Source organism: Canis aureus, chromosome 10 (genome assembly GCF_053574225.1).
Source record: "Canis aureus isolate CA01 chromosome 10, VMU_Caureus_v.1.0, whole genome shotgun sequence".
Classification (NCBI taxonomy): Eukaryota; Metazoa; Chordata; class Mammalia; order Carnivora; family Canidae; genus Canis; species Canis aureus.
Window position 1 is genome coordinate 4,336,749 of NC_135620.1, and position 25,046 is coordinate 4,361,794.

General features: G+C 47.2%; 1 protein-coding gene and 1 long non-coding RNA gene across 2 annotated transcripts in view; both read left to right on the plus strand.

The window, feature by feature from the left end:
* The window catches only part of COL23A1 (collagen type XXIII alpha 1 chain), a 322,070-nt gene that overhangs the window by 146,383 nt on the left and 150,641 nt on the right, over positions 1–25,046 (plus strand). The window lies entirely within an intron of this gene.
* Positions 561–23,679, plus strand: LOC144321566 (uncharacterized). Its single transcript, XR_013387169.1, has 3 exons — positions 561–804; positions 1,681–1,842; positions 23,466–23,679. It is a non-coding gene; the product is annotated as an uncharacterized LOC144321566 (long non-coding RNA).

A 25,046-nucleotide genomic window follows, 5' to 3' on the forward strand; every position in this document is an offset into this window, starting at 1 on the left:
CGATTTCACATGGGCTCCCCGCTCCCCTCTATGCTTGTCTGTGTCATAATCTCTTATTGTTAGGACAGCAGCCGGCCGTTGGATTAGGGTCCACCCTAATGACCTTATTTTAATTTCGGTACCTCTTGGGAGGCCCAATCTGCAAATACTGCCACATGCTGAGGTCCTGTGGCTGGGACTTTAATATATGAATTTGGTGGGGAGAGGGGAGGGACATAGTTGAGCCCACACAGAGGGTTAAATGAGGGGAGAGTGGGCTGTAATGAAAAATAAATATTTGGTCTTTGTCCTCGATTCCTGGCACATGGCTCCTTAAAGTCTTGGAATCTTGAGTGATAAGAGTTGTGGATGCCAATGAGATGGCTGGTGTCTGAGGTCCCCAGAGAGCTGCAGGGCATGGGGGCACGGGGGGGGGGGGGGGATAGTGTGATCTGGCTGCCCAAAAGATCAATCCATGATAACAGGGTTGGGAACTTTGAATTCTTTTCCCACCCCCAGGGTGGGAAGTCAACTGACCGTTGAGTGTAATCACCAATGGCCAATGATTTAATCGCCACACCTACTAATGGAACCTCCATAAATCCCCAAAGGCTAAGGTTTGGAGTTGGGAGAACTTCAAGGCTGGTGAGCACAAGGAGCCAGGTACAGAGATGAGAGCGTCCCCTTCCATTCCAGGAAGATGGCATGCTCCAACTCCATGGGGACAGAAGCTCCTGCTCTTGGGACCTTTGTGAGCTCATCCTCTGTGTCCCTTCATCTGGCTGTTCATCTATATCCTCTGTATAGGAAAAGTAACTTTCTGAGGTCTGTGAGCCATTCTAGCAAATTATGGAACCTGAGGAGGGGTTCATGGAAACCCCCAGTTTATAGCCAGTTGGTTAGAAGTACAGATGGCCTGATACTTGCAGTTTGTGGGATTGAGCCTTGATGTCTGTGGGGTCTGTGCTAACTCCAGGCAGTTTAGCATCTGGATTGAATTAAACTGTTGGGCCCCTGGTTGATGACGGAGAGCTAGAGAAGTGAGTTTGGAAATGACACCATGTGTTGGATGTCAGGAGGGGAAAGGGCATGTCGGAGAGTGAGGAGCTCAGGGCACCTGACCTTTGAGGAGCTCAGGAGCTCAGGGCCAGGGGTGTGGGGTGGGATGTGGTGAGGTGGTCCTTCAGATTTGAGCAGATGGGGATCCCTGGGTGGCTCAGGGGTTTAGCACCTGCCTTCCGCTCAGGGCGTGATCCTGGAGTCCCAGGATCGAGTCCCACATCAGGCTCCCTGCATGGAGCCTGCTTCTCCCTCTGCCTCTGCCTGTGCCTCTGCCTCTCTCTCTCTGTGTCTCTCATAAATAAATAAATAAATAAATAAATAAATAAATAAATAAATAAATAAATAAAATATTAAATAAATACATAAAATTAAAAAAAAAAAGATTTGAGCAGATGGTTGGTTGGTGGGTGAGGGGCCCCATAGGCAAGGGCCTCAAAGCAGCAAGACAGCTGATATCGGAGTCTGTGCCCAGGACTTCGCTGGCAGAGCAGGAGAGAAGGCAGGTGGACAGCCGGGAGGTGCTCAGAGGATGGTTGTGCAGCAGGGCCATGGGCCCTTGCCACACTCCCCATGTCCCTGGGACATTGCCCTGGAAGTTCCTCACTTGCCTGCTTCCTTCTTCCTTCCCCTTCTGCCCAGCATCATCTTCCTCCTTCCTGGCTCGACTCTTCTTTGGTGGGCAGGTGACCTCAGGCCTCACTGGGTGCAAATGCACAAAGCCAGTTCTGGCTGTTGAGGAGCAGGAGTCAATGACGGAGCCTGTGTGGCCTCAGCCTCTTTTCTGCTGTGCTCTGACCATGAGTGAGTGACCCTTATCAGCTGTCCCTGGCTCTGGGGTCTCCTGCCTCCCTACCACACTCCCCCACCACCACTGGGTTCAGCCAGTGGGATCACAGGACGGAATGAGAGGGCCACACACTGGAATAGCCTGTGGCAGTTCTAGCTTTTGTTGGTGACTCAGTCCCTGGGCTCCAGCAACACCACCTCTACTCATTTGTTGACCCAGTTTAGGGGCGTGGGAGTAGCTTCCGCTGTTGCTAAACTTTGAGTTATTTGAAACATCCTCCGTTCGGCTGCTAGACATCTCCAACACCTGTGTGACTAGCCTCCTGCATTAAATTCCCCCTTTTCGGGGCACCTGGGTGGCTCAGTGGTTGAGCATCTACTTTAGGCTCAGGGCATGACCTCAGGGTCCTGGGATCGAGTCCCACATCAGGCTCCCTGCAGGGAGCTTGCTTCTCCCTCTGCCTGTGTCTCTGCCTCTCCCTCTCTGTGTCTTCCATGACTAAATAAATTAAGTCTTTAAAAAAATAAATTCCCTCTGTTGTAAATACTTTTGTTGCCTTAATTAGACCCTGTCTACTAAGATGTAAAGACTTTTTTCTGAAGCCTTCACAATAAAAGGACACCGCTCCAGAAGGTACTTTGAAAGGCTCTGCGATGACCTAATTGCAGCTAGAGTCCTAACACATAAGGAAGTGCCTGCGCATTTTTTTATTCCAAGACCTTAAAAGCAGCTTTCATATGTCCTCTTCTTTCCAGTCAGGAGTTTTAAACTGCTTATATCTAATCAGAATTGGCATTCATTTCTCTTACTTCTTGTGGACTTCTGAAAGATTTCTGTTCTCTGCCTATAGAAAGTTGCAGAAGATGTTTCTCCCTAGTCCACTGTTAGCTTCCTTAGGTGAAGTAAGCACAGACACTTTTGTTTGTTTGTTTTATAAATTTATTTTTTATTGGTGTTCAATTTGCCAACATATAGAATAACACCCAGTGCTCATCCCATCAAGTGCTCCCCTCAGTGCCCATCACCCAGTCACCCCGACCCCCCGCCCACCTCCCCTTCCACCATCCCTAGTTCGTTTCCCAGAGTTAGGAGTCTCTCATGTTTTGTCTCCCTTTCAGCACAGTTTTGATAGAATCCTCCTCATCATGAGAGGTTTCGTGGCTGGAACCTGTGGCAGTTCCAGAGGGTGTCTGTATTCCTTTCCCGTGGACTCTGTAGTAAATTATCACAAACTTAGAGGCTTAAGACAACCTATGTCTATCCTCTGAAAATGCTAGAGGCCAGAAGTCCAAAATGAGTTTCATGGGGTTAAAGTGAGGGTGTCAGAAGGGCTGGTTCTTTCCAGAGGCTCATGTGGAGGAGGGGAAACGCATTCCTGGCCTCTCCAAACTTCTGGTGGCCACATCACTTTGGTCTCCCCCCTCATAGTCATATTGCCTTCTCCTCCCTCTGCCTCTCTCTTATAAGGACACTTGTGATCACCTGTAGGAATAATCCAGATAATCTTCCATCTCAAGAGCATTAACTTAATCACATCTTCAAAGTCCCTTTTGCCATTTTAGATAACACTCACAAATTCTGGGCATTAGAAGGACAGGGAGATCTCTGGGGGCCACTATTCAATCGTCTTCAAACATAGTGTCTTCCAGAACTTCATCATGGCGACTGTATTTTACAACTATCTCTGTGGGAATAAGCTTTTGCTCCCAGAATGAGCTTTCCAAAACCAGCTCCAACTGGGACATACCCAACGTGGAACGTGAGGGTGGCTCCTGAGCTTTACAGACACAGGTCCAGCCCCTGCCCTGCAGGCACCCACTGACCTTCTGGGTAGTTTTCCCACAACTCCTCCATCACCCACACCTTTGGCTCTCCTGCTGGTCTTCCATAAACTGACCGTGTGCCTTCTGTGCCCTGCTCATGCTGGACCTGCTGCTTGGGTTCCCATCTCCCACCTCTGCCTGGAGCACGCTGCTCATCTTTCATGGCTCATCCCCATGTCTCCCTGCTCTGTGCTCCCATCCCTGGTTCTGTGTTAATGCACCCATCACAGTAGACTTACTGCTGCCTGACTCCCCAGGTAGGGACCTGCTGCCTCACCGTACGTACCTGGCGACTCCTCATGAGCATCAGCGTGAGGAATCACTCAGGACACAGCAGTTACTTGGAGAACAGGACTTGTGTTGAATTGTGCAGATGATCTCATTATAATTTCATCAGCAGACCTTATTTCCCAAGGTGCCATTTAAAGGAACCACGGAGGGGCACCTGGGCGGCTCAGTCATTATGCATCTGCCTTTGATTCAGGTCATGATCCCAGAGTCCTGCTCAGCAGGGAGTCTGCTTCTCCCTCTTTTTTTTTTTTTAAAGATTTATCTATTTATTTATGATAGACATAGAGAGAGAGAGAGAGGCAAAGACACAGGAGGAGGGAGAAGCAGGCTCCATGCCAGGAGCCTGACGCGGGACTCAATCCTGGGACCCCAGGATCGCGCCCTGGGCCAAAGGCAGGTGCCAAACCACTGAGCCACCCAGGGATCCCTGCTTCTCCCTCTGCCTCTGCCACTCTCCCTGCCTATGCTCTCTAGCTCTCTCTTTCTCAAATAAATAAATAAAATCCTCAAACATTTTTTAAAAAATAAAGGAACCATGGAATTCTGTTGGTCTCTTTCTCAACATCCTGCCTGGAGATCATAAATAAGCACGTGTTCCCCACACATACCAGTATGTGCATACCACGTGTGCATACATGCACGGACCTTTCCCACAGAGGTAGACAAGCCAGGGAAGTGACAGCCCTTAGGAATAGATAATAAAGCTCAGATAGATAAAAAGTTTTGTTTTAGCAAAACAAAACCGCTCTTCTTTCTCTTTTCTTCCCAGCTTCCATCTTGTCCTTTCCAGGGTACAGTGAGCCCTGGAGATGGGATTGCCATTCACATGCCTGGAAAATTGGAATCCATTTCTGGAATTCTTGGCAATGGTGGCGGAATTCCAGTGGGCAGAGGTCCTGGAAGTTGGGGCCCTGGTGAGGTCACCTGTGCACCTTTATTAGCTGCTTGTGGGGAAGAAATTCCTCATGGGTTGTGATCGCTTATTCCCAGCAGGAAGAACATTAAGAAACCAGCTCTCAGGAGACAGGAAATGAATGTACAGTCAAGAGAATGCAGTACATTCTGAGTTAAGTGACCTATATTCAGGCTTACAGTCTCAGAGTGACAGTTTCACCTATAAGTATTTCATGCTTTTAAAATTCAGCATGGTGGCAAGCAATTACACACATGTCTTTCCCAGCTGATCTTGAGTGAACACCCATGGGACCTGATGTGGTCGTGGTATGAGCACAGAGCCTGTCTGGACCAGGAGCCTGGAAGGGTGGCCTTGACAGAAGGAAGGGTGCAGTCAGTGGGGACAGACCAAACCTGAGCTCTAGCTGTGCCTTGGAGGGTGAAGAGCATGGTATGGACAGAGCCAGGCCACTGGCTGGAGGGGGAAAGCAGAGCCACCCTGCCCTGTGAGACCCTCTCAGTGGAGACACTTGGATGGCACCTGGTAGGAGCCAGGGGAAGTGATGAAGGGTGGAGCAGGGAGGGAGGGACACAGGACTCTGTTCACAGAAGGTCCCTCTGACATCAGTGTGGAAGCGGGCTGGGGGAGACAGTCAGAGGGCTTTGTACTTTCCAGGCAGGAGACCAGGTGGCCCCACCAGGAAAATGGAGCCAGACTGGAACTCTGGGGTGTCCTCAGCATCGATGCCCCATGGGCCTGGATTACCATGAGACTCCGATCAAGGGAGTACCGCATCTTTCTGCAGAGGAAAGGAAAGGTACTTGACTTTTGAGGAGTCAAAAGGGGGAGGCTGAAACGTGGTGGCAGGAATGCTAAGCTTGAGGCAGGCAGGCTTGCCTGGGGCGCATGTCTCCTGCCCCCATCTGTAGAATGGGGATACCACCCCATGCCCAAGGCCGAGAGAGATTTATGGCTGCTGAAATGGCAGGTGCCCACCACAGGCCGATATTCCTATATATTCACCTGCTTCTCCTGCCCTTCCTCCCTCAAGCACCTGGTCTAGAGAGGGAGGTTGGATGCCCTTACCAAACGTGGGTCAGGAGGATGCCAGGCCTGTGTAGGTCTGGGGTGCAGTAGGGTCTCAGAAACACATGGAGGATCTGCCCCATCTGTGTGCTGGCACCTGGAAACACTGCCCTGTGGGAGCCTCTGAGGCCCAGGCCCACTGGGCTGGTAGCCTCTGTTTCTGCAGCCTCCATCAGGCATCCGAGGGGTTAAAATCCAATTGCCAGTCCTGGTTCAGGAATGAAATGAGGCCTTAAAAGAAATACCATGGACCAAGAGAATGACAGTGTCCTGGAAGAGCGGGAGACATCCTGTCCCTAGCCCAGCCCCAACTCACAAGCTGGGCGCTGACACAATGAGGTCAGGAGAAGTGGCTGCTGTCCTGGTTCAGGGGCTGGAAGGACGGGGCTTCTGAGCAGAGGCTGCCAGCCACCAGACCCCATCCAGCAGGCCAGGCTGTGATGCCCTGTTCCTGGATATGGAGCCCAGGCCACAACATTCATTTATTCAGTCTTCACAGAGTGCCAAGGAACTGGAGGGGTCCGAGGCCCCGGAGGCTGTCTCTGGGTCCCTGTCACTGCTGGTGGTGGGAGGTCATGGGCCCCACACTGAGCTTGGCATGTGCACATCCATCCTGCTGGCCTTTCGGGGCCAAGGCACTGAGGCCCCAGCGTGTAAACCACAAAGCCACTTGTCCCTCCCAAGAGAATTCATGGTTTCTGTGCAGAAACTACTGAAGTTTATGTTCAGCTTTTATATTATGACTCCATGTAATTAGATTTCATTGCCTGAAGTTTCAGAAAAATAATGAGAAACTTGTAGGGTTATGGAGCTCATCTTTTCCTGGCCCCGCAATATCTGGTGGGTTGAGGTTTTTAACAAAAAGTCTCTTGAATGATTTTGGTTGATCATGGCTTCTCCTTATGCTTTATCCCTTCAGTTTGAAAAGCACAAGAGGTGAGAGGTTCAGTCAGTTAAGTGTCCAACTCTTGGTTTCAGCTCAGGTCATGATCTCAGGGTGGTGAGATCGAGCCCCACATGGGGGGCTCCTCGCTCAGCACAGAGTTTGCTTAAGATTCTCTCTCTGGGGATCCCTGGGTGGCGCAGCGGTTTGGCGCCTGCCTTTGGCCCAGGGCGCGATCCTGGAGACCCGGGATCGAATCCCACGTCAGGCTCCCGGTGCATGGAGCCTGCTTCTCCCTCTGCCTATGTCTCTGCCTCTCTCTCTCTCTCTCTCTCTGTGACTATCATTAATAAAAAAAAAAAAAAAAAAGATTCTCTCTCTCTTCCTCTCCCTCTGCTCCTCTCTCTCCCTCATGCGCTCATGTGTGCTCTATCTTTCTCAAATAAATAAAATCTTTTAAAAAATAAATAGAGGGGGATCCCTGGGTGGCTCGGCGGTTTGGTGCCTGCCTTTGGCCCAGGTCCCGATCCTGGAGTCCCGGGATCGAGTCCCACATTGGGCTCCCCGCATGGAGCCTGCCTCTGCCTGTGTCTGTCTGTCTATCTGTCTCTCTCTCTCTCTCTCATGAATAAATAAATAAATAAATCTTTAAAAATTTAAAATAAAATAAAATAAATAGAAAGCAAAAGAGCTGCCCAGGGGTCTCTCAGCTTCCAGCAAAGGAGGCCAGCCTTGGTACCTTCTTGTCTGGATGGAAGGCAGCCCGGGAAGCCAGAGGCTGCCCTCCCAGCACAGGGTGTTCAGTCTCCTCTGAGGATTTGTGATTCCCCTTCCTCCTATGCTACCTGAGATCTGAAGCAACTGAGAATACAAATAGACTTGTCAGGGCTCAGAATGCCTGCTTCACTGCTGGAAAGGCTGAGCTAGAGGGAGGGACTTGGCCCCGAGCCCAGTGGGCTTCCTAGCACTTCTTTCTGGAGTCCAGACTGTGGGGTCCCAGAGGGTGACACGCAGACACCCACCCAGCCAACCATTGCTGGTCCTATCCATGCCTTCTTAAGGGCCTGCAACAGTGAAGACACTTGTGCCACCGGTTGGGAGGTCACAGGCCACAGTGGCCAAATCCTGCTCTGGCCACTGGCCACAGGCATCTTTCCCAGTGCTGCGTGGCTGCTCCAGGGTAGAGCTAGGAGATGGCAGTTTCTTCCCAAAACTTGTGGTCAGGGCCAAAGTGGACAAATGGGTAGAAGGAGAGAAGGGTCTCCCTGCATGGCCTTGGCACATGGTTAATGCCCAGAAAACTTATTGTTTAATTGAGTTATAGTGGACATATAACATTACATTAGTTTCAAGTGTATGACATAATGATTTGATACGTGTATACAGTTGACCTTTGAACAACAAGGATTTGAACTGCTCTGGTAGACTTACATGTGGATTTTTTTTCAATGAATATACATATATACATTACAGTAAATGTGTTTTCTTGGGGCACCCAGCTGGCTCAAGTCAATTAAGCATCTGCCTTCAGCTCAGATCCTGATCCCTAGTGCCCTGGCCACTACTGATCTTTTTACTGTCTCCAAAATGTTGCCTTTTCCAGAACGTCATATGATTGGAATCATACAACATGTAGCCTTTGCAGATTGGCTTCTTTTACTTAGTGATTATGCATTTTGGTTTCCTCTGTATCTTTTTATGGCTTGATAGCTCGGTTCTTTAGTGCTAATATTCCATGGTCTGGAAGGCCTACAGTTTATGAATCCAGGCTACAGTTTATGAATCCATTCACCTGCCAAAGGATACCTTGGCTGCATTCAGGTTTGGGTAGTTATGAATAAAGCTACTGTAAATAGCCATGTGCAGTGTTTCATGCGGACATAAGTTTTCAGCATCTTTGTATAAACACCAAGGAGTATAATTGCTGGGCCGAAGGGTAAGAATAGTTTTGTAAGAAACTGGCAAACTATCTCCCACAGTGACTGTACCATGTTGCACATTCAGCACCACTGAATGAAGGTCCCCATTGGTCCATACCTTCGACAGCATTAGGTGTTGTCAGCAGTCTGGATGGCCATCCTGATAGGCGTGTAGTGATATCTCACTGCTATTGTAATTTGCACCTGCCTGATGACATAGGATATGGAGCACCTATTTATATGTTTATTGGCCACCTGTATGTCTTCCTAGTGAAGTATCTGTTAAGATCTGTGACTCATTAATTGGATTGTTTGTTTTCTCTTTTTTTTAAAAGATTTTATTTATTTATTTATTCATTCATGAAAGACACAGAGAGAGTGGCAGAGACATAGGCAGAGGAAGAAGCAGGCCCCCTGCAAGGAGCCCAATGCAGGACTCAATCCCAGACCCAGGATCACGACCTGAGCCAAAGGCAGACGCTCAACTGCTGAGCCACCCAGGCATTCCTGCCTGGATTGTTTGTTTTCTTCTCGTTGACTTTCAAAAGTTCTTTGTATATTTTGGGTAACAGTCCTTCCGCCCCTTCTACCTCACAGCCTCCCTCCTGAGGAGAAGGAGGTGAGGTCCAGGACCTGTATTTGGTCCCTTAGAAGGAGAGAGGTACCCTGGGTCATGCACCAAACCCTCATTTTGTGCCATTTCTACACCCATGATCTCATGGAATCCTCAAAGTGGCCTGGGTGAGTGTGCACTTTATGGACAATGTCTGAAACTCAGAGGAGAAATAACCTGCCAGGGTGGCCCCGAGCCATAACCGAAACCGTTCAGGTTTCGTTGAGGAATTGTTATTTTAAGAGCATGGACCTCACTTCTGACCCAGAGAACACAGAATGACCACAACCACCCAGATGTTTCAGATCCGAGAGCTGTTGGTATGCCCTCTCTTTGTTCAGCTGCAGGGAAGAGCATTCAATGTTCTCTCTCCAAAACGATGTGTGCATTTTACTGCCTCTTGCAAGGAGTGGTGAGGCAGAGGACATGCTCGGGACCCAGATCAAAGGGTTTCCCCTGAAGCCCTGCTGTTCTGTCTGCACCCTGTGGAACAGAGCTCACCCCAGGGCGCTGGGCAGGCCAGCCAGATTTAGGTTCACACGACATCCCGCACCCAACGCAGTGAAGCTGGTTTTTAACGAGCGTGTGTATAGCCTTTGTCCTGGAGAGGATACGAGGGGTGCTTTGGCCCCCAACACAGTGGAAGTCACTGTGAGTGAATGAGTGAAGGCATCCTGTATGATGAATACATGCCTGTCTGCAAACAAGGCTGCTTGACCCAGTTCCTGCCCGCCCCGCTGGGGCAGGGAGTGGGCTTGAACTTCTTCCAACTCCTGCTTCCACCCTCAAGGAAGAGGCCCTCGGATTCTAATACATAATTGTGATGTGATGTTAAGACAATCATTCGATGGCCAAGCTTCAGTGTCGTCATCTGTAAAATGGGCTTCTTAGCCCTCAGCCCTCCTGGATTGGGTGGGCTGAGGGCTGACTCAAGGTCGGGAGGGTGAGGCACCACTACTGCCTCATACCCACCCCCACTCAGCCACTGGCTCACAGACCTCTCCACCCATAGCGAGTGGAGCATCCTGGCATTAGTTAGTGTGACCGTGGGACGTGGTACCAGGTCCCCACCCTGCAGCAGCCTTCACAGAGGCTCTGTTTCCCCACAGTCCAACGAGGATGGTAAATGTACCTCCAGGACTAGCGCTAAGGCAAGGATCAAAGGAAATGGGACCATGCCAGGGCTTGGTATGTGTTTTTGTGGTTGAATTTTTTTAAAGGATTTTATTTATTTATTCATGAGAGACACAGAAAGAGAGAGAGGCAAATACACAGGCAGAGGGAGAAGCAGGCTCCCTGTGGGGAGCCCAATGCAGGACTTGATCCCAGGACCCCGGGATTGCGACCCGAGCCGAAGGCAGATGCTCAACCCCTGAGCTACCCAGGTGCCCTTGTGTTGAGACTTTAATCCATTACCACAGTCAGCTCCCAACACAGGTTTAACTACCCCCTTTTACAGGTGAAGGAAAACAAAGCTCAGAAAGGCTGAGTGACCTGAGCATGGTCACACAGCTGGTAGGGATGGAGCCTGCTTAGAAATCCAAGCCCTCCTAGAAGAGTCTGGTGCCCATTCAGCAATATCTCGGCCGACTCCCCACCATGTCTGTTCTTCTCCCATAAAAATCATTTTTCTTAATGGAACATGCCCATGGGGTCAACCTGTATCTCCAAACGTGAGATCGTGTCTAATTAATAATGCACTTCAAAAGTGGTTTGGGGCTACACGTAGGAATTGCCAACAAGGAGAGCCCCGGTTTTTTCCAGCCTGATCTGTTTACTGAGAGAAAACCCAACAAGAACAGAGAGTTTTAAAGGCTCTCAGTGAACAAAGAACACTGGTTGTCCTCTCCTGGGCTGGGGTTCTGTGACCCCTCTAGCGGAGAGGGGGCGTTCTGTTTTTATTTCTGCTTTCAGCAGAGTTTTCCCTGGGAATGGAACTCTGTTTCAAGTCCTACTAATAAAATGAAAACAGCAAAGGCCCCCGTGAGGTCAGGCCTTCCCCCAGGGTGGGCGTGATGACCACCCAAAGCACAGGCTTTAGAGCTCAGTGTTTCCCAGTGTTTGAGACATTCTTTGCGCTTTTCAAGTCCCAAAGCCCATATTCGCCCTGTGCTAGAGCCAAAAAGGAAGTAACATCTCACAATAGGGAGGAAGGAATTAGGACCTGTTCTGTAGTCCGCCCTCTGCTGCCTTTTGAATCTGCAGGACAGCCCCACAGAAGGACTTCCCTTATCCCCATCTTATAGAACAGCAGACTGAGGAACGTGGCATCATTTCCCCCAGGTCACATGGCTGGTAAATGAGAGGCTGGGGCAGAAACTCAATCTACTGACAATAGAAGGCCTTGGTCAGCCTTCCCCAAAGCTGCAAGCAGAGTGGGGAAAAAAGCTAAAACCCTCCGAAACTGGGGATGGGGCCGGAGAGGAGGGAGGCAGTAGAGCAGCAGAGAGAGGTGCCGAGTCCAGACCCTGCTGCCACCTGGCTTCAAGTCTAGTGCTGCCACGTAACACCTTGTGACTTTGGGCTGTTGTTCATCACCCAGTGCCTTCCTTCTTCGTCTACAAAATGGGAACATAATAATAGTAATACCTACCTTGTATGCTTGGGCAGGTGGAAGATGCTAATTCAGGGGGACAGTGCCTAGCCCCTGGCCCAGAACAGATTTCCAATAAATGTTTAGGTGTCATTATCAATTACTTCAGCCCTGGCATCAAAGGGCTAGAAGCTTGCCTCTTCTCCCCTGGTCCTGGTGCCACACCCATGGTGTGGCCATGGCCAAGTTGCCACTCTCCTTAAAAATTGGTGCCCTGGGGTTCCTGGGTGGCTCAGTAGTTGAGTTTGCCTTTGGCTCAGATCATAATTCTGGGGTCCTGGGATTGAGTCCTGAGTCAGGCTCCCCACAGGGAGCCTGCTTCTCCCTCTGCCTGTGCCTCTGCCTCTTTCTGTGTATCTCTCATGAATAAATAAATAAAATCTTAAACAAAAACAGTGCCCAAGCCTGGATGGAAGGGGGTAGGAAGCAGACCGTGCGGGGGCGACTCTGTTTGCCTCATTCATTCTACAAGTGTTTCTTGAGCATCTACTATGGACACTAAGGAGTGAATAAGGAAGGCATGTGCTTGCTCCACTGGGGCTCACGTTCTAGAAGGGAGTGGCACACATTGAATCTGTAATTTCCCGATCTCATATTGGCACAGTTCCTGGACCTCCGCACTCCTGCTCAAACTGAAGCCATGTCGTTGACCACCCCTGACTAAGGATGTAGAGTGAGGCTGCCCCTGGACACAGACAAGCAGAGGATGATGTGCATTCCCGAGGCTTGTTTCAGATTTTCTCTCTCTGACATTCTCATCTTCACCCTGCTACTGCCAGAGGGCTCGGGTGGGATGTGAGGTTAGATTCTGCACGCTGCACAGGTCACTGTGGGCGTGGAAGGCTGGCTGAAGGGCTGGCCAGCTGCCTGATGCCCAAGCTACAGTGGGCTTCAGGGAGGGCTGAGGATGGAGGTTTCTGAGGTTCAGCAGGCTGGACCCAGGCAATCAGGGGCAAGCAGCACCTAAGCTGGGGTTAGGCATCCAGACGCAGCTGAGATCCATGGCTGAGATGGGCTTGTGGGGGGCAAAGTACATGTTTCTTGTTAAGGGGACAACAGGGTCAGGGTCTGGCCAGGAGGGCTGAGAGTCAGGTAAGGGCTCCAGTCTGTGGAGGAGCTTGAAGTATCACAGGGCAAGAGAGTTGAGCCTCGAGCTCAGCTAAGAGGGCTCAGTTAATCCAATAATAATTATATGAAATTAGTAGGAATGATAATAGCAGATCCTTACTGAGTGCATAAAATTCTCCTACTTTATGAGTACGTGCTTGTTCAATCATCAAAACCCCGAAGCAGATGCTATCATCATCCACAATTTACAAGTCAGGAAACCATGACACAGAGAGATTAAGTCAGTTATCCAAGGTCACATAGCTACTGAGCAGAAGAGCTAGGATTTGAATCCAGTGAGTACAAGGTGTCAGACCTTTCAGACACCGGGTGCTCCGCGTAGGACTAGCGTCCTGCAGCCCTCTCTGCTGACAGACCTCAGGCTGCCTCCTCAGGGATGATCTCAGGATTAAGGGGGAGGCCTTGACAGAAGAGCCAAGGACTGAAACATAAAGCTGAACAAATAACAGGCCCTGAATAAATGTTTGTTAATTGAACTTGAAGGGAAAAACTGCAATTTTCTTTGGGCCCAAGTCAGATGCTGCTGGTACAACCCAGTTCAGAATGTCCTTGTTCCGGTGGGTAGTTTGTGATCTTTATCCTAATGGTAGAGACAGGCCACATCTGTTCTGCTAATGAACCCAGTCTCCTTGGCCTGGATGAAGGGGGGGGGGGGGCAGCCGGGGGCTGGGGGCATAGCTACCTAGAAAAACCATCTAATCAGATACTGGTGTTCCTGGGCATTCTTTCAAATGCCCCTTTATCACCAAGGGTTGGCTTTCCGTCTGATACAGACTCTGTGGTTTTCGGCTGTATAATGATATCTTGCTGGGGGAATGTGAGATGGAATGGGGAGGCACCACTGTGGTTTTTCTCCCGGACAGGAGAATCCGGAACATTGCATGCCTGATTCCCTGCCGGAGCAGGGACCAGAAAAAAGCACAGTTCTGCTTCTGGGGAGATGTCAGATTCTTTACCTGTAGAAAACCTGGCAGGGGATCCCTGGGCGGCTCAGCGGTTTAGCGCCTGCCTTTGGCCCAGGGTGCAATCCTGGAGACCCGGGATCGAGTCCCATGTCGAGCTCCCAGGACGGAGCCTGCTTCTCCCTCCTCCTGTGTCTCTGTCTCTCTCTCTCTCTCTCTATCATGAATGAATAAATTTTTTTAAAAAAGAAAGAAAGAAAACCTGGCAGTAGCATGAATGTGAAGGCAACAGTCAGCAGGATCAAGCCTCCACTGTTAGAAGTGCTTGTGTGTGTGTGTGTGTGTGTGTGTGTGTGAGACTGTGAGTGATTTGTACATATGTGTGTGTGTGTGCATCTATCTACATCCTTATGTTGTCCAGGTGCCTGTGTATGTGTGTCTGGCTGTGCATATGCATACATGTCTTGGGCATGTATTGTGCATTTCCGTAACATGTGTGTTTGCACATGTGTGTGTGTGTCCAGAAGAACCATCCATCAGGGAGGACTGGTTCTGCCTTGTCCCGAATTCTAATAAGCACCAGCCTTGTTTTAAGATCAAACAAAGTTGATTTGGTGCTGGGAATGTTTTTGTTGCATCCTGACTCATTCAGCAAGTATGTTTGTCAACAGGCCTGAGGCTGATGTGTAACCACGTGAAATCCCTTGCTTCTGAAAACTCCCACTCTGATGGGGAAGACTTACACGTCCAAGAGGGACAGGAGATGAATGGGACAAGGCCAGACCCCAGGTCGTGGGTCAGGTTGTGATGGGCCTGGATGTCAGCCGCCTCCTCTTGCTGAATGCACTGCCTGCCTGTGCTTCCCATCTCAGGAATCAGCCTGTCCAGAGACCTGGGCCATCCACAGCAACTCCCACTCCAGATTCCATTAATCACCTACTCAGCTGTGTGACTTTGGACACATTATTTAGTTTCTCTGAACCTCAGTTTTCTTATCTGTAAAAAGGAAATGATATTATTACTATTTGGGAGGATTGTATGAGAGCTTGGTTAATCTACCTTCTGTAACATGTGGAACCCATCGGTCTCTCTCTAACCCCACTACATTATCCTGATCCAGGCAACAGCTCTTTCTAGGCCCTCTCCCTTCCATACATTTTCCAGCCAGCACTGCTACCCTAGGGGTCTTCCATGAAGCAGATCTGATCCAGACAGAAAGGAGAGGACAGGTGCTGATCACTGGCAGTCAGCCAATGATGGAAACGACGTGGGTGACCCAGCCAATCAGGTCCAGCAACTCAGAGCCCTGGGGGCTTCCTGAGTGAGGCAGGCTGGCCTCCAGAGCTCTGTATCTTTGCCCTTCTCTTAGGACATAAGGCTCTTGAGGACAAGGATGCTCACTGTCTTCTGTACTGTATCCAATGTCTGGCAAAGAACAGGTGCTCAATTTGTATTTAGTGAGTGAGTGAGTAAATGGAACATTCTGAACTGTGGAAGAATGGCATCGTGGCAACTGATGTTTGAGGATTTCAGCCTCAGACTGGCAGACTGCCTCTGAACCTCTGTCCCTGGTCCATGGCTGATGGACCCTCATGTGCCCTGCTTTGCCTGCTGCCCCTCACCCATCAAGTAGGATTCAAGGCCCAGCCCTCGCAGCTCCTCCTCTGGAAGCTCCCTCTGGCTCTCTCCTAACCCTGAGGTCACCTTCCCACCCCAGCTCTCTCTGGCCCCGCCCAATCCTGACAGTTCCTCCCCCTCTGGCCCCGCCCAGCCCTGATGGCTCCTCCCCTAGAAGCTCCCTCTGGACGGGCCCAGCCCTCACAGCCCCTCCCACTCGGCCCCCTCAGCCCTCACAGCCCCTCCCCCAGGCCTCTCTGGCCCCGCCCACTCTGCCTCCGTCTTTAGTATCCTCTCAGGTAGCCTGGCTCTCCTCTCTTGAGGTCGTGGGCTGGAGGAGCTCACAGCCTGGTGGTTGGCCTCTCTGTCTCCACTGGGCAGTGAGTGAGAGCCGTGGCCTCCTTAGCATCCCTATGCCCGGCAGGAGTTCTGGCACAGCTGTGGCATTAAAGTGTCCATGTCCTGTCCACCTCAATGACTGCCCACATGGTCCCTTTATCCTTTGTGGAGGCAGAGAGGACCTCGGAAGAGAACTATCCTGTTTTCATCCCTGAGACCCTCCTAGCAGCAGCAGACCCTTGTAGACATAAACATATCTCATGCAAGACTTGAGTCCATTAGAAGTGTTTTCTGTCACGTGCCTGGGTGGCTCAGTCGGTTAAGTGTCTGCCTTTGGCTCAGGTCATGATCCTGGGGTCCCAGGATGGAGCCCCTCATTGGGCTCCCTGCTCTGGGGGTGGTCTGCTTCTCCCTCTACCCCTCACCCTGCTTTTGTGCTCTCTCACTCTCTCTCAAATAAATAAATCTTTTTAAAAAAAGTGAAGTGTTATCTATGAGGGATCTCTGACTAGCAACTTTAGTCTTTTCCATAAATTGAGTAAGATGTAAGTTTGACAGAGCACAGTAATTCTTACAGCAGCAATCCTCAAAGAGCAGAGTCCATAGGCCATTGTGGTTTTGATTTGCAATGCCTCGTGATTAATGATGTTGAGCATCTATATTCATGGGCTTGTTGGCCATCTGTATGTCTTCTTTGGAGAAATGTCTGTTCAAGTCCTTTGCTCATTTTCAATGAGGTTGTCTTTCTGTTGTTGTTGTAAGAGTTCATTTTATATTGGATGTATATTCTAGACACATTCTGAATACCAGACCATTGTCAGATGCATGATTTTAAAATGTTTTCTTGGGGTTCCTGGCTGCCTCAGTTGGTAGAGCATGCAACTCTGGATCTCAAGGTCATGAGTTCAAGCCCCATGTTGAGCATAAAGCTTTTAAAAATTGTCATTTTTACTTTCTTGAAATGTCCTTTAATACAGAAATTTGTTTTAACTTTGGTGAAGTCCAATTTATCTATTTTTTTTCTTGTGTTTTTTTGTTTTGTTTTGTTTGGCTTTTGGTGTCATATTCAAGAATCATTGCCAAATCCCATCTCAAGAAGATTTATCCCTATGTTTTCCTTGAGAGTTTTATAGTTTTAGCTCTTATACTTAGGGCATGGATCTATTTTGAGTTAGTTTTTGTCTCAGGTGAGAGGTAAGTGTCCAACTTCATTCTTTTGCATGTGGATATCCAATTCTTACCACCACTATTTGTTAAAGAGACACTTCTTTTCCCATGGCATCCTTGTTAGGAATTAAATTAGGGGTACCTAGGTGGTTTAGTCAGTTAAGCTTCCAACTCTTGATTTCAGCTTAGGTCATGATCTCAAATAAATAAATAAATAAATAAATAAATAAATATCTTTCAAAGGAAATTTTGTGCCTAGAATCATATAGTATGTGATGTTTTAAGATTGGCTTTGTTTGTTCAGTATAATGTCCTTCATTTCCATCCAAGCTGTTTCATGTATCAAAAGTTCATTCACTTTTTAAAAGGTTTGTATTTAAATTCCTTAGCTCACATACACTGTTGTATTAGTTTCAGGTATACAATATAGTGATTCAACACTTTCCTAAATCACCCCTGCTCATCACCCGTGCGCTCCTTAATCCCCATCACCTGTTTCCCCATCTCCCCTACTCACCTCCCCTCTGGTAACCATCAACGTGTTCTCTGTAGTTAAGATTCTCTTTCTTGGGTTTGCCTCTCTCTCTTTTTTCCCTCCATGCTCATTTGTTTTGTTTCCTAAATTCCACATATGAATGAAATCATATGGTTTTTGTCCTTTTCTGGCTGATTTCACTTATTTTAATACTCTCTGGCTCCATCCATGTTGTTGCAAATGGCAAGATTTTATTCTTTTTATAGCTGAGTAATATTCTATTGTATGTATGTGTATACATATGTGTGTGTGTGTGTGTGTGTGTGTGTATACCACATCTTCTTTATCTATTCATTGATAGTTTGATAGTTTGATAGCCATAGTTTGGCTATTGTAGATAATGCTGCTATAAAAATAGGGGTGCATGTTAGTATTAGTATCTTTGTATAATGTAGTGCAGTTGCTGGATCATACAGTAGTTCTATTTTTAACTTTCTGAGGAATGTCCATACTGTTTTCCAGAGTGGCTGTACCAGTTTGCATTCCCACCAGCAGTGCAAGAGGGTTCCCCTTTGTCCACACCAATATGTGTTGTTAATTTTAGCCATTCTGACAGGTGTGAGGTGATATCTCATTATAGTTCTTTTTTTTTTAAGATTTTATTTAAATTCCAGTCAGCATACAGTGCGATATCAGTGTCAGGTGTATAACATAGTGATTCAACGCTTGCATACAACACCCAGTGCTCATCACAATAAGTGCCCTCCTTGATCCTCATCCCCGGGACATCTGAGTGGCTCGGTTAGCATCTGCCTTTGCTCAGATCATGATCTTGGAGGAGCCCATTAGTGGCTCTATACTCAACAGGGGGTTTGCTGCTTGTTCTCTCTCTTGTCCTCCGCCTGCTCACATGTGCACACATGCGAAGCCTCCCCCCAACCTCAAAATCTTTTTTAAAAATCCCCATCACCTATTTCCCCCATCCTCTCACCCACCAACAGTTAATTCTATTCACTTTTATTGCCAAGTAGTGTTTTGTGGTGCAGACATACTACAGTTGATTTAGCCATCTAGTTATTGTACGACATTTTGATTGTTTCCAGTTTTGGGCTACTACAATGAACACTTCTGTGAACATCTACCAACAGATTTTTGTGTAGACATAAGATTTCATTTCTCTGAGATAAAGATCCATGAGTGTGTAATCGATGGACTATATGGTAAGTATATTTCTAGGGTTTATCATTGTTACAGTTTTGTGTTTGGTTGGTTTGTTTTTGGGTTTTGGGGGTTTTTTTAGAAACTATTTTCCAGAGCACACTGTACCAGTGTGAGCCAAGTGTAGAAATCCTAACTCATTTCTTATCCCTTTACCCTGCTCCATTTATAGTATAGTTGTCTTAACTGTTTCCATACATTGAGAACCCTATTGAATGGTGTTTTACTTTTTGCTTCAACCATGAAACATAATTCAGAAAACCCAGCAGAAGGAAGAACTATTGTATTCACCCATATTGTATTCACCCATATTTTTGCTTACTTTATTCTTTCTTACTCTTTGATGTTCCAAGATTCCTTCTCTGGTCATTTACTTTCTTTTTAGAGAACATGCTTTAGGCATTCTTTCAGGGTAGATCTGCTGAGAGTATTTTGGTTTCCTCTTTTGTTCCTAAAGGACATTTTCCTCCGTTCCTGAAGGACAGAATTCTGGGTTTGGTTTAAGCCGTTGAAAAAAAAATGTTCATCATTTCCTTTCGGCCTCCCTGGTCTCTGATGAGAAATTGCTGTCACTCTAATTGTTTTTCTCCTATAGGTTAAGTATCATTTCTGGCTACTTTCAAAATTTTGTTTTTTTGTTTTTGTTTTTAATTTTCAACAGTTTGACTATGATATTTCTTGGTTTGATTCTCATCAAGTTTATCCTGTTTGAGATTTATCCAACATGTTGAATTGGTAAGTTTTGGTCTTTGCCCCATTTGGAAGTCACTCCATCTCTCCTCCCCTGGGAATCTGGAATGTAAGATCTTTTGTTACCTTCCTAAGGTTCCTGAGCGCTCTGGTCATTTCTGGGTTCTGTCTGTTGTTCAGATCAAGTAATTTCCATTGATTCTCCCTTCTGGTTCTTGGAGTCTTTCCTCTGTCCTCTCCATTCTCCATCCACTGAGCTTTTTATTTGAATGATTGTATTTTTCAGTTGCAACATTTTCATTTCGTTCTTCTTTATATCTTCTATCTTTACATTGTCTGTGCTGAGAGTCTCTGTTTTTGTCATTTGTTTCAAGTGTGTTCTTCACTGCTCGCAAAAGCTTTTTTTTTTTTTTTTTTTTTTTTTTTGAGAGCTGTTTTAAAATCTTTGTCAGGGACACCTAGGTGGCTCAGTTGGTTGAACATCCAACTCTTGATTTTTCAGCTCAGGTTACTATCTCAGGGTTTGTAAGATCGAGCCCAGCTCTACACTGGGCATCCAAGTCAGGCTCTACACTGGACATGGAACCTGCTTAAGATTCTCTTTCTCCATATCCCTCTGCCCTTCTGCTCTTCTCCCCACCACTCACTTGCATGTGCACACATGCTCACTCTCTAAAAAAAATCTTTATTAGACAATTCTAACATCCATATGATATCAGTGTTCATATTTGTGGATTGTCTTTCTCACTTAAGTTGAGGTTTTCTAGGTTTTTGGTACAATGAGTTAATTTCTTTTTTTTCTTTTTTAAGATTTTATTTATTTATTTGAGAAAGAGAGAGAGCAGGAGAGAGAGAGGGTCAGAGGGAGAAGCAGACCTGAGAGCCTGATGTAAGACTCAAACCCAGGATTCTGGGATCATGACCTGAGCTGAAGGCAGACACTTAGCCAACTTAACCACCCATGTGCTCCCAATGAGTGATTTTTAATGGAATCTTGGACATTTTGGATAGTTATAAGACTTGGGATCTTACTTGAAATCTTGTGTGTTAGCTGGCCTGCTCAGACACGTATGTATTCATTACTTCCAGCAGGATGGAAGGCCAACTTTTCCACCCAGCCTCCACTGACATCCAAGATGGGGAAAGCTCCTCCTCATTACCCTTGGGAGGGAGCTCAGTTCTGGCTCCTCTGATACCACCCCAATGGAGGCTTTATGTTACAGTCTGGCTAAGGGGGCAGTCTAGTCTGCTCACTACTCTGCCGTGGTATATGGAGGGAGGAGTACAGCTTAGAGTTTTTGGTGTTATATGCCTGGTGTAGAGCTCTTATTCTCTGGAAGTTTTGTCTTGTTATGCTTCTCCTCTTCTTGTACAGAGAGCAGGCTTTCCTTGACTTTTTTGTTCATTGATGTTTCTGAGTCACTGGCTTCTCTATCACTCAGTTTAGAATAGATGAGACAAAACAAAAATTAAAACAATAAAAAGCAAAAACATACACACAAGTGAAGTTACCTGTCATTTCTCAGATGCCAAGGTCTCTAGCTAGCCTGGCTTTTCTTCCCAGCTTTCAGAATCTTCTATATATACATGTGAGAGAGTGTGTATATATATAGAGAGAGTATGTATATGTATGTGTATGTGTATAATGTTCCCATATATAAAATAATTATATATAATTTTAATATTTTAAAAATTTTAATATTTTATAAATGTCCCCCAGGGTTTTCAGCTGTTCTTTCAACAGGTAGAGTAGGGAAAATTATGTCTGCTCCATCTTTCTGCCAAGTTTTTAGTTACTATAGTTTTATAACATGCTTCAAATTTCTAATTGGGCTTGTCTTCACTATTACTCTTATTTTTCAGAGTTTTCAAAGCTATTTTGTGTGTTTTCTCCAGGTGAACCCTGCTATTATTTTAAGCTCCAAAATAAGAGTGTAGCTATGAGTGTTACAAAATCTCATTGATTTTGTAGATTAATTTAAGGAGAATGAGCATCTCTTCAATGCTGAACCTCTGTCTACCTCTCCAGCATCCAAGGATGCTTGCCTTTTCAGCATTTCTTGGTAGAATTATTTTAAGTTCCCTTCCTAGAGATCCTTTAATTTCTTGTTGAGTTGACTCTTGAATGCTCTATCCTTTCTTAGAGCAATCACAAATAGAATGCCTTTCTATTATGCCTTCCTCACTGGGTATTCTTTATATGTGGGAATGCCATTCATTTTTTGCACATTACATTTATATCCATTTATTTTAGTGTATTCACTCATTATTTCTAGTGGTTTGTAGTTTATTCTCATAGATCGGAGGTATCAAATCATAGCATGTGCTAATAATTATATTTTTCACGTTCCATTCCAACATTAGCATTCCTTCCTTTCTTGTGGTCTTCCAGAAAACTGTTCAGTAATGGTGGCGGTGGTGGCCCATCCTCATCTGGTTCCTGACTTTAATGGGGGAGCTTTCAGTATTTCAGCGAGAGGCACGATAGCATGTTGGACTGTGGTTTGCAACACTGTTTTTTAATAGGGCAGCAGGGAGAACTTACCTATTCTGTTCTCCCTCTTAGCACAGCATCATAAACCAGGCATGGGTAGCAAAGGCACTTACACATAGAAAAACCTTGCCATCTGGAGATTGAAAAACACCCTCCTAAATAATTAGTGGATCAGAAAGAAAATTCAAAAATGGAATAGCAGCATGTGTAGAGAATAATCTACACAAAAACAGAGCTGTGTTAATGAGAAGTCTTGGAATATGTCACCACGTAAAGCAGCTTGGGTGGAAGGGGAATGTGCTGACTCAGAAACAAGAAGCAGAAGCTTCTGGTGCGCTGGCCTTGCAGCAGAGCTGTGGCTCGCTGGCATCATTTCCCAGAGCAAACACAGGACTAGATACCCTGCAAGCCCTTCTGGGGCTTGGGCTGCTGACCACCACAGTGCTTACAGCCTGTGATGCCCATGGGGCCAGTGAAGACAGGCTGTAAGCCGGGTGCAGAGGGTCACCTGGCTGAGCATGGGGAGGGATCACCCCAACTGATGCACCCTGGTGTGGGGGCACCACTGGTAATGTGATATCAATAGAAGCAAAAGATCAAGGTTTGTGAATGATTTCCTTTTCTTTTCTAAATTAAGCAAAATAAATGTTAGTAGCACAGTGATCCCATTCTCATGCTAGTGTTCTGAGTAGAAAGGGGAGAGTTATTGCTTGTGTCCCCTGGGGAATGCCAAGGGATTGGGCCCAGGTCTGTGTGTGAACACCAGGGCCTCCATCCTCACTATTGTGTGGACACCTGCATCTCTGAGGAGTGTGGTGGGAGTTGGAGTTACAGGAGCGAACAGAGGGGCTAATCTGGGCTCACACTCCTACCTCACCCCGCACTCCTACCGTTAGGAGTTACCTGTGTTTCCCTCAAGTGTTTCATGTTATTTCAGACCTCAGTGCCTTTGCATATGCTGCTCTTTCTGCCTGGAATGCCCTTCTCTTCCTGGCAGACTCATTCTTCTTGCAGACTCAGCTTGGGTCTCTTCTTCCATGAAGAGCCATGCCCAACAGAACTGATTCCTCCTCCCAATGCCACCACAAATGTGGGGCTGTGCCTGCCGTGCTTACAGACCACACTGCATCTACTTCCATATCCCTTACTGAACTGTGGTTCTTTATTGTTAAATGAAATGAATGGATGGTTGGATGGATGGATGGGTGGGTGGAAAAAGGATGATGGTGATGATTATAACTGAGTGCGTTACTAAGGCACCCACACCCAGTAGCATGGCCATCCCTTCTGATGAGCATGGTTCTTGATGGGGGATTTGGGGAGGGAACCCTAGAATTCCCTCTATTACTGCCTGGCCCACAGTGGCCTCCCAGTGAGTGGCTGCCATATTGTCTGATCGTGTTCACCAGGAGCATGAAGGTAGGGTAAGTGAGGGCCACGGGGACATATGGGATGTATGACACCCCAACCTGAGCCTCTGTCTCCTTTGCCTTTCCATTTCCAGGAATCTCATTGAAGGCAAGAAAAGACCCTTTGAACTTCCCTTTAGAAGAATCTCTTATTCTTTTGAGGTTTTCATAGTGAAGAGTTGGACGAGCCTGTGGTTTCAAAGCCTTGGTGGTAGCCTCCCACATCTGTCACTTTATGAGTTGCCCCAGAAGGCTAGAAGGCACCTTCAGATCCATCATTTTTCTTCACAAATACATTTGTTCCCTTTCCCTTGGCCTCATGTTGTCTTTCTTAGAAAGCGTTGCAGATGTTGGGCAGAGTTGGATCAGAGGGAGGTGGCTTCACACAGTGGCTGCACTTGCAAGGCATCCCAGCTCCGAATTATGAAGACCCCGTGGCGCTCTGAGCCTTCAGACGACTGCAGGGTGTTGGGTGTCAGGTCTCAGGGCTTGGCCTTTGTTTCCGGAAGGGACAGACCTAAGGCTGGCCTTTTGCCTGAAAGCAGCAGGTTTGCACAATGTGAACCTGGCATGTCTCCCACAAGAGCTGGGACTCTAGAGGCAGGCAGACTCAGGCTCCAGGGGCTGGCACCTCACATGGGCTGGGTGAGCATCATCTCTGCAATGGGAAGAATTATCTTTCCTTGAATGGGGTGTTGCAAGAATTGAGCCAATGCGCTTAATCCCTCCAAGGGCTGGGGCACCTGGGTGGCTCAGTCAGTTAAGCCTGCCACTCTTGGTTTTGATTCAATCATCAGGCTTCATCCCAGTGTAGTGAGATTGAGCCCCAAGCCCTGTCAGGCTCTGCACTCCACGGAGAGTCTGCTTTGGATTCTTTCTCTCCTTCCCCCTCTGCTCTTCCTCCCATTTTGTGCTCACTTGCTCTTAAATAAATAAAGAAATCTTTAAAAATAATAATAATATTAAACTCCCCAAGGGGAGGAAGGAGAAATGCCACTTATTAGTGCCCACCTGTGTGTGAGGGGGGCAGACGCGGTGGCTCAGAACCTCAGTTCAAGTCTAGCTCATCCACGATGGGCTGTGATGAACCACATGAAGAGTCTAAGGACCACGTGTGGCACACAGCTCTAGTTTCGTATGTGCCTCACATGTAGAATGCCTTAGTGAATAGCACTTTCGCTCACTGACTCACTTCTCACCACTAAAATAATTCTATTATTTAGAATGGCAACTAATGGGTAGTTTGTGGGTTTAAATAAGACGGAGGCAACTGACGCTACCAAGTGTTGGTGAGGAATGCAGAGCAATGAAACTCACATGGGCAAGAATGCAAAATGGTGCAGCTGCTGTGGAAGGCATCCACCCCTCACAGGGCTCTGCAATCCCATTCTTGACTATTTACCCAGGGAGAGTGAAAGCTTGGGTTCACACCAAGATCTGGACGTGCATGATTATAGCAACGTGATTCATAATTACACAAAATTAAAAATGACCCCCAACTGTCCCTCAGATGGAGAATGGGTGAGCAAACAGAGGTGCATCTATATAGCAGAATACCACTCACCAGTAAAAAGGATCAAGCTGTTGATACACATGACATGGTGAATCTCAAATGTACTACGCTAAGAAAAACTAGTGGGACTGGAAAACAAAAATCGCACTGCGTACTGTACACT